Below are 11,044 nucleotides of genomic sequence, written 5' to 3' on the forward strand. Positions count from 1 at the left end.
TGAAATATTTTATTTATTTTGTTAAAATCCCTCATATCAATTTTTTTAAATGCCCATTGCTTTAAATTTCTCTTTAAAGTTTAGTGTTATAAGATATTGAAATAATAACCAACAAAGTTAAAAATAAAATCAACATAATTTTAATTTAAATTTACAAAAAATAGACAAAAGAAAAGCTAAATCAACATTTTCTTGAGAATAGCTGGTTGGATCCTCTTCAATATCTGAAAAGATATATAATATCAAAGGGTAAAAACAATGAAAAAAGAAATTGAAAAAAATTGAAAAACTGTCAAAAATTTATAAACATCACAAGAATTCAGGTGTGAGAGATCCGCTTTAAGAGTGGACTCAAATATCTTGGTACTGTTTTTTTCTTGTTTTTTTTTATAAACTTCAAATAAACTCTACTTGCACAAGTATTAAACAAATGTCACGCAAGGACATTGAAAGAAGTTCGTATTGTACATGTATTGTTTGTCAATTAGTTTAAGCGAAAATCATCGCGTTTCCAGTCAATGACAAAGACATGTATTTAGTGAATTCATGGTATTGAGAAAGGTAGATTTACTAACAGTTTTTATCCAACTTGCATGTGTTATCCAGTGCTATGTATAACAAAACAAGTTAAGATGGTAAATGGCCAAAAGCGGTAAAAGAAATTCCTTTAACCAAATGCACACTTCGTCTAAAACCTGCACGTTTCCCATACTTGTAAACAGCTGAAAATGTTGATCAAACATTTGGGACATGCGAAATTTCACCGGGTATAACCATTCATTCGGGTGTATACAAATCGTGAACAGAGGATCCTCTAGTCGATAGGAAGATAATACATATGTCTTATCTGATTAAATTTGCATTTTTAGGGGGATATATTTTGCTTGAAAGCATATATGCTTATTGAAGAAAGAAATTTCTGAGTGTATGCAGGTGTTTTGACAAGTTATAATGAATTAGCATATGGACAAGCCATGTTTTATATCATTTTTTTGTTACCTAAAAATCTTATTCTAATAAGTTTGTAAATGTATTATTTAATAATTAAATAAGTAGAAATGGAATAAATTGACAAACAATTCATTTTTAAGCGCTAAGCGCAGCGCAAAGCGCTTTATTTTCTGTCAGCGTAAATCTACTTCCGTTCGCGATCCAGCGCCACTATAAGCAAGTTAGACAACTCCTCTTGTTATTCTAAAAATATTCAATTGGAAATCCCTGACTCTCTTCCTGCTATTTTAGTGTACTGCTGTTACGTGTATTTCTAATAATAGGAAGCAATTAGTACGGTAAAGGGATATTCCACAGATAGTATAGATAAAAGCAGTTCTGATCATGCTCTTCTCTATATAACGGTACATTGTTGTTCATTTAAATTACGTCGGCACACATTACTTTTGTATCATGTAGCTAATAATTGCTGAATCTATTGCGCAAATACTTAATTAAAAACAGTATATCATTTATCATGTACATGTAATATAGTGATTGAATAAGTGCATAATTTAAAACTCAGATGGGATTTTAATAATTCAGTTTTATACTTCTGTAAATCTCAAACTGGAAGTGAGTTACTAGTATTCAGTATTTGAAAAAAAATAAAATTGATTAACAATGTACTACTTACATGATATGGTGTGTTCTTTATAACGTATATCCATATACTTATAGTAAACTATTATTGTTTTCTTCTAGAACCTTACTTCAGGCAATGTAACTAATACAAACCTTCTAATTAACACAGGGTCTTGCACCATGCTGAGAGCTATCAGTGAGGTTGATTTTCGCATCTAAGTATCAATTAGTAACAGACTGCAATGCATTCATGGACTGTCTTTTTAATGTCTTTACTTGTGTTGTACTCTATACTTGTATTATATGAGTAAAACATATTATGTAAATAATTCGAAAGGAAAGACAGTTTGTGGCTGTACATACATGTAGGGTATGTGGTGGCTGTGTTTTCAACGAATCCATGCAAATAGTAAAACTTATTTCTCGAAATATTGTGCTTTAAAATTGTGTGTGTAGTGTGCAGGATATGCCAGGCGAAAAATGCTAAAACCTTTATTAACGTTCGTAGCAATGGATAGGAATAGGGCGAATGTAATGTTAAGCAAACAGTAGGAAACTATAAGGAAGAAATAGTTTATGTAAAAATGTGCCCCAGCGGTGTTGCCGATTCTTAATGAAGACTAATTAAATACAGAATAAAACAATGTTGTATTTATTAATACTTGAGATTAATACTTGCATATATTTTCTTTCTTAGTCTCTTGAATTAGTTATCATTGAAATATATAGCAGAAAAATAATGAGCAATTATTTTCCTTATTCCTTTTCAACTAGCACAACAATGCCGAAGATTTGTTTTTCCTTTCTGACAGTGTTTTGCATTGTAGTGAAGATCATACATATACAATGTACAAGTAAAGAATGGTGTAAAGCATCAAGCGTCCGTAAAAAAAAATATTGAAGCATTTTAAATTATTTTGACGATAATCAAAAATACTTTGGGGGGGTTAATGATTTTTTTTTAATTCCGAAGAGGAAAAGTGTAAAAAAAAATCTATTGTAAAAAAGTAATATTTACAAATGAGTAAAACATATTGTGATATCAAAACAAATGTTACTGCAAATATGCATATTCATGTATTTGAAAATCAGAGGTTAAAGGAAAGCATCGAAAGATAAATATAATAGTTTTATGCTCAAATGTTTATTAACCTATTAAATGTATCTGACAAAAAGGGCGTTAATTCTACGGAATCCGATGTTCACTTCCTCTACATAGAGTTTTGTCACATGACGATGTAACAAACATGATGCCAACCTTCAATTTGAAACACTCGTAAACGCGGAATGAATTTGTTATTAAAAATGATCACCAGAAGATTTTAGCTTTCAGTGTTGCACACAAATGAGAGGAATTTTAGCGATATTTTCAAGTGTTCAAATTTATTTCAAAATATACATTTTCCAGCAATTGTATCGTTACATTTAATCTCTAATAAGTTTAGATGTTTCTCTCAGAAGAAAAAAAGGCATAAGACAATGTTGAATTTCATAATCCAACGGGAAGTTTCCAGGACTAACATATTTGATTATGTACCAAACAACTGTGCTCACCCAAGCGCTGTCGCACTGTCAACATATTGCTTAAAATTCAATACAACAGGAAATTTAAATTCAAAATAATTCTGATGAATTTCAAATCAATATGCGTAGCGCTTCCCAGTACTTTCAGTACTTTGATTAAAGAAAGGATACGTATTGGGCAATACACTACATATTAATTGATGTGATATAATGTACATTCCATCCACAATATCGCATGTTGTGTTATACTCAGTGATTTATCGGTGTTAGGTGAATTTGAATCTGATCATTTGGGATCAAAATGGCGTTTTTACGGAAGTACGCCATGTTGTGACGTTGTAGAGAGCCCCCTTAAATGGAAGTAACAAGAGACGTACGGGTCACAACGCTCCCCTGAGTAACTTTAATTGGCTCTGCTGTTCTCCACCAGATTTTCCTCCTTGTAATACCTATTCAGTGTTGCGCCCTACCACGAGGGCATGATATGATCAATTTAGAATCTACAATATCCCAGGATGCTTCCAAATATATTTTGGATCCAGTGGTTCTTGATGTTTAATTAAGAAGATTTTAAAAGATTTAACCTAAAGATTCATTCTCAGCTATCCTTGGACTTTCAGTAGAGCGTGACTTTCTCGACACTACGTAATTCACGTATCTCAAATGGCGAATAGATTTTAAGAGATTAATAACATCAGCAACTTTAAATTGTTGTTGACAATTAACGATGAGAATTTACTTAATTAAGCCCCACCTCTTTGACGTACGAAACGCTATCATTGGATTATTGCTACAGTCGTTGACATTCGCCCGATTGCATATTTCAGCAGTACGTGAATGAAAGGCTGTGTAAAGTTCAGACGCTAATTATGTAAAGTCAAGAATACCTCGCCTTACTGAAAGTCCGAGGATAACAGAAAATTATTTCTAAGTAAAACATTGATTTCCTATTGTGTACCAGCCCTACCACCAGGATAAATGATTTTAACAATTTAGAATTTTCAGTAGCCCAGAATACTTACACATACGTTTCAGTATTTCTGGCTTAGTGGTTCTCGTGAAGATTTTTAAAGATTTATTTTTCTGAATATTTCTATGTTAAATATTTTGATTTCCTTTTGTAGTCCTGTCCTAACCCTGGGGGTCATGAGTTGAACAACTTAAAATCTACACTATACCATAAGACGCTTCCACATTTGTTTCATCGTTTCGGACCATGCATCTTAAAAAGATTTTGAAAGAATTTTTTCTATAACTTTCTATGTAAAAACTGGATTCACTATTGTGGCCCTGCCCTATCTCCGGGGTTATGATTTAAAGAAATTAGAATCTACACTACTCCAGGATACTTTCACGTAATATTCAGCTTTTCTGGCTCAATGGTTCTTGAGAAGAAAATTTTTCAAAATTTTACTATAGTAGTATATTTCAATGTAAAACTTTGATTTCCTATTGTGCCACCACCCTACTCCCGGAGTTACATTTGAACAAATAAAATTTGCATTATACCCCAGGATCCAGGATGCTTAACTACGTCAATTTTAGATTTTTGGACAAGTGTTTATTGAAGATTTTAAAACATTTTTCATACATGTACATTATGTGTTTGTATGTAAAATTTTGGATTCTCTATTGAGGCCCCATCCTACTCCGAGAGTCATGATTTTAACAATTTAGAAACTACACTACCCGAGGATGCTTTCACATAATGTTCAGCGTATGGCACGCCAAATTCAAAAAAATGAGATAATCATAGTTTCACAATTGATAAACTAGGTTTATCGACTGTAAACTATAGTTAACGATTCGTTAAGTATAGTTTTCATCTATAAAACTATATTTAACGGTTGTTAACTATAGTTTACGAATGTTGATTTAAGTTTATCTGTCTGTAATAAAGCGTTAACAATAGATTTTGTTGATAAACATATATTCACGTTTGTAAACTATAGTTTACAATCGTAAACTATAGTTAAGAGTTGTTAATCATAGTTTCACAAATTGTGAAACTATATTTATCAGATCGTTAACTATAGTTAACAGTTTGTAAACTATAGTTTACAAATCGTGAAACTGTATTTATCAGATAATCTATGTTTTGCAATCGCAAATGATTGTTTTCGGTGTTAAGTATAGTTTACGGTTGTGAAACACAGATTGTCGCGTTAACTATGGTTTACAGATGTGAAATATAGATTAACGTTGTTAACTATAGTTTACGGTTTGTAAACTATAGCTTACAACCGATAAACCTAGTTTATCGATTGTGAAACTATGATTATCTCATTTTTGTGAATTTGGCGTGCCATATCAGCGTTTGCAACCCAGTGGTTCTGAGAAGATAATTTTTAAAAGATTTTTTCTATATATTTCAAATGTAAACGTGGATTCCAAAGTCTTGATTTTCTGTCAATAGTACTGTTTTAGTATATCAACTGTGTCATTCTTCAGCCTCATACATTGCTTACAAAATCGGAAAACAGTGACGTCGTTAGAGCTATTTCAGCGCTTATAAATGTCGTTATCACAATACATGTACATGTATTTGGAAAAGATGTACTGCCACACATACGACTGCATGAAATTAAAAAGCTGCGCAAAGTCATGTTATTTCGAATTAGACTCGACCTCGTTCAAAAATCACCCAACAAACCCTCGATCATCGTTCAATCATCGAGAGGACGTATGTTGCCTGTCGTCGGTCGATCGCTTTTTCTACATGTATAGTGATGGACGAGGGTAAAAATCAAGATGCGTGGCTGAATCATAAAACTGAAATTAAAATTTTAGAATTCACTGGATGTCCTTAGGAGTTGATGTATCGACTTCAAGTCGCCCAATAATAGTATCGGCCGATCCTTTTTTATGTGAGAAAAAAGGTATACATATTATGTAAGTGATTCGGGTATACTCGATCACATTAAAAAAATAAAATGTTTTTTTTTTTCAGTTCTGAGTTAGAAATATTTGGAGATAACGAACTGTATTTAAACGCAAAGCCCCATTAAGGAAGCTGGGGGGTCAACAAATTTACCACAAAATAACCACCAGATTTAACTTTTTTTTAGATACGGTATCTTAAGCTGTCAACTATCATTTGGCAAAGAAAAAATTCAAACATTTTAGTTTTAAAATTTGATCATTTTTGTATATCTTTATCTGGAGCTCTTCTTTTAAAGGAGATAAACAGCACAAAATAGCAGCAGAGCAAACACAGACCTTTTTAAAGAAACATCAAAGGTGGAATTAGCCTCTTCACGATAACTGCGGTACTACACTTTTGCAGGGCAAAATAATAACATTTGGCGGAGTTTTTCTTGATAGATAATTAAATGACGTATTTTAAACAATTACTACTTTTACGTCATATTTCACCAAACTATATCATTTTGCCCCTCAAAAGAGCAGTACCGCAGTTACCGTGAAACGGTCTATAAGTGCTATGGAGGAGTGAGCATCCCCTGCCGACCGGTCACATCCGTCGTCTGCTCCTTGGCATGATCGGAAAATAACGGAAAAATCCGTTGGCAATTCAATTTATAAATAATATGAATAATGGACAAACAGTACGTATGAAAAACGTCAGTCAGCATCTGACTCAATGATAAATTGTATTTGCTGACAAGGTCGTATCGACCATAGAACTTACGAAATGATGGGCGCGCTTGATTTGTCTACACCTTACACCCAGTGTATACTTTTTCACAATCAAGTGAAAAAGTGTACACTTTTGGTGTACACCTTCTACACCCTGTGCAGGGTATGTGTAGGTAATTACACCGAAAAATTCAGTATGGCTGACAGATGACGAGACGGTAAAACTGCAGAATTTCTTTTTCTGTATTTGAGTTTACTGTCAAGTATTTGATAAGTTCATTGTGATGAATTGGTTTAGTAATATAGTGGACCACGGTTTGTGCATTTTATGGAAAAATGAAAAACTTCATAATTTGTAAAATAAAAAAAAATAAGTGAATTTTGCAAGTTTGGGTGATAAAGTCTCTAGATATATTTGACTATGGCTAGATATTTAGTTATAGGTAATTATGGACAGCTAGGAAAATGTTTAATAAAAAATTCTTTCCATTTTGTAAAATGTTTTGTTTTTAAAAGAATTTTAAAAGAATGCTCACAATCGCAAAAAATATTTTATTAAAAAATCATCTGCAAATAGGCCCCTCTCAGTTTGTTGAAATTTTGACGTCCATGTTGAATTTGCCACACTACACCCAATTTCACTTGATTATGAGGTGTAAATCGTCTAAACTGGGTGTAGTAAGATGTAGACAAATCAAGGGCGCCCGATGTCTTTAAACGAGACTACTGAAATTCTCGTTTCAGAAATTTGCTCGTCAAAAGTTTACATCGTTTTAAAAATTTTACATACATATGTATACAAAGAGCATGCTCTTTCCATTCGAACCATCTGAGATATATAAACTCCGTATGCAGGTGACGAAGGTATATTTGCTGCATAAGTGAGGGATTTTGACAATTGAAAAGTTTAATTATTATGTATCATGTTTATCATAAAGTTTCATCCCGAACGATAAATTAAAGTCAATGCTTTTAGATATCATTGAAAGCTGCTTTTTCAATAAAAATGGAACTCGTAAATGCACTTACCTTGTCATTGGTCAGTGGAAAGCTACAAACTTTGTCCTATACTTGGCATTCAGGGCCTTTGAGCAGCGAGGGATCTTTTTTCGTTCCAAAATCTTATGCTACACGAGACCTTAGTTAAAACGGTCTCATTCGAAGGACCGGTGTCCACGTCCTACACAGGGATTCGAACCCGCAGCGAAAGGATCGACTCCCTATTTTTCGACTCTAGAACACACGCTCTAACCATTGCGCCACGCAGGCGACTCACTAGTACTCTGAAGTTGATATTAAAAAATGCTCGAGTTTCTGATTGAAAATATCTATGTCGTTTTTGGAGAGCAGGTCTTTCAACAATCTATTGGAATTCCCATGGATACCAATTACGCCACGCTATTAGCAGACCTATTTTTGTATGAAGCAGAATTTGTCAAAAATCTAATACGCGAAAAGATTTCTTTTAAAACTCTTTAGCACGACGTATTGACAATTAACAATTGTTATTTCCATTTTTATAGATAAAATATATCCCGATGACCTTGAAAAAAAAGATACAACAAGTCATCTATTTCATACTTGAATATTTTAATTGAAAAAGACGTTAATGGTTATCTGACAACACCGTTTTATGATAAACGCGATGACAAACTTTTCAATAGTCAACTTCCCTTACTTATTCTATACATTCATACCTGCATATTACTGAGTTATATCTCCCAGTTGGTTCGATATGCAAGAGCATATTCTACGTATGAACGTTTTTTTTTTTCTAAAACGAGGTTAATTATTGACAAAGAGGTTGATGAAGCAAGAATATCAGCAGTCCTGGTTAAAGTAATTATTTCGTAAGTTCTACACTCGATACAATGATCTTGACGGCAAACACTATTTATATAATAGTGTTGCATTATGCATGTACTATTCCTAAATAGTAGGCAGGGTTTGACACATGGTGCACGAGCCGGAGGCGAGTGCACTATGTGTCAAACCCTGCCTACTATTTAGGCATAGTACATGCATAATGCAACACTATTGTTATTATTATGCTGACTGTTGTAATTATTTATGCGGCAATCCATTTGACTTTTTCCTGAAAATATCGGTGCTAACACAGCGCACTTGCAAGAACTCATTCAAAATCTTCATGCTAAAATTGGTTGCATGCTTAGTTATTTTGGTTACTAGTATTTTCTCTAAATAGGTCGGGATTTTCTGTCCCAAAGCAACTCATCTTTATTTTCTGTTTTGTTAGTAAGACCATAGACCTAAAGCGAAGGGATCGCCGACTCCTATGACGTCACAATAGATATCACTATACGATCTCCCTCCGACTGCAGCGCCCTCACCGGGATGTATAGAAAACATCCGGCAGTACAAAGATTACGTTAGGCTATTTACATCTACATTGTCGAGATATTTTAGCATGGAATGAATTAAACTTTTGCCGAATGTACCAAATTCTTTTTACTAATACACTAAAGAGTTCTTTGTGCAGCTTTTGAGGTATTTATCTTGTTTTTAATGTGTAAAAAAAGTTAAACAGTTTGAGTATTTAACATGACAGATGATGGCCATGGTCACAGAGAAGCTGTCAAAATGCATGCGAGGTTGCTCAAGATGCTGCTCGATGAAAAAAAAGTTCATATATAAAAAACAGATAGGCCTATTAAATAATTGATACGTGATTTTTTTAAAGAGCAAACATCTTATGCTTAATAGCAGTGTTTGACGACGCTGATATCGCAACAGGCCCCTATGCATGACTATGGTACAGTAACACAAGTAATGAGTACTAATAGGAGTATTCTTTGGCAAGCCTATAGCCACCCCATTTTTTTATTATAATGTAGGCAAGAAGTTCGATCCCCCCCCCCCCCCCGACAGGATTTTCGAGTTTGTACGAAATGGACACTTTTTCCTTTTTTTTTTTAGCTTGTCAAACTTTTTTAGGGTTTGAAATTTAGGGCTAAAAGGGGTAAAGTTGTTCCCATTTAAGTATGATTCTTTCAATATAAAAAAGAACATTTTCCCTAAAGTCCTACCTAATAAGGTATAGGGAGTATAATTTCATAAAAAAAAAAGGATAAGATTTACAAGTGCCTGTGTGTTTTGAGCTACAGTAAGTTATTAAAACTTCTATTTAAGCAGTTGATTCAAGATCAAACAGTTTGATCATAGTGGCAGTAGATCTTGCATATATAAAATAATTACTTACTAGTGTTTGTTCTTCAGAGCTGCTGATAAGATTGAACATGATCCTCAGCGATTATGATTTTGCTTTTTTGCAGTTGTGATTGATTACATTGAAAATATATATTTTAAAAAGACATTAAATATGCCATACATGTACATCTAAACAGTGCTCACCAATATAAGCTCACTATAGAAAAGGAAAAGTCTAAAATTAAATATAACAATGATTTTAATAATATTGCATTACAGTCACATTAAATTATTTAATATTTATATTGATGCAGTTTGTCTTTGAGTTATGATATACAAAAGTTAATTATAATCACATTCTGGATATACACAGTATAGTTGAAAAAAAAATGGCGTTCTAAACATGATAATTAAATCATTGAAATCCAGTCATATGCAACTCAGCCGTGCATACATGGGACACACCACTTGGCACTTTTGTTGATTTAATCCTGTGCAGGTTTGTGAGCAATCTTTGTTCTCTCACATTTAACTCATCATGCCAGGTGGTACATGGCATGACCATGTTCTAAAATATTTTCCATAGAGTTTGGTGTGCAAGGCAGACCCCTATTCTTATTTGAGACGCGGACAGGCTATCTACAAAACCTGTGGGGAAAAATGAAAAAAAAAATCTCTTAGAAAATCTTTTCAACACTGGCAATGTTGTAATCCTGAATTAACACGATTACATAAATTACATAAATCCAACTTTTTAAAAATACATAATTATGTAGATCATTCACGGGAACATCTAGTCTCAATTTATTAAGTTGTTGATCTAAAACCTGTAAACGGCACAGGTGCTTGAGGACAGGACTCCCCCCCCCTCCCAATATAGACCCCCGGGCCTGTTAGACTTTTTCACATAAATATAGACCCCAGGGCCTGTTAGACTTTTTCATATAAATTATATATGGATGAAACATTTGTGATATAATCTATCCAATCAATTCAGAAAATTTGATTAAACTAACATTCTATAAAAATTTTACCCCACTTTCGTTGATTTTTATATAGAGTGTAGGGTAGAATCTAAAGAACGTTTGCTTTAGGTAATTTTCTAATTTTTGGTATAGATCTTATCACAAATAAGTCAATGAAAGATTATTTATGAGAAAAAAAGCCCAGGGGTCTATAT

The sequence above is a fragment of the Saccostrea cucullata genome, unplaced genomic scaffold (assembly GCF_032062105.1).
Source record: "Saccostrea cucullata isolate Sc308-1 unplaced genomic scaffold, CSIRO_AGI_Scuc_v1 ctg555, whole genome shotgun sequence".
NCBI classification, from domain to species: domain Eukaryota; kingdom Metazoa; phylum Mollusca; class Bivalvia; order Ostreida; family Ostreidae; genus Saccostrea; species Saccostrea cuccullata.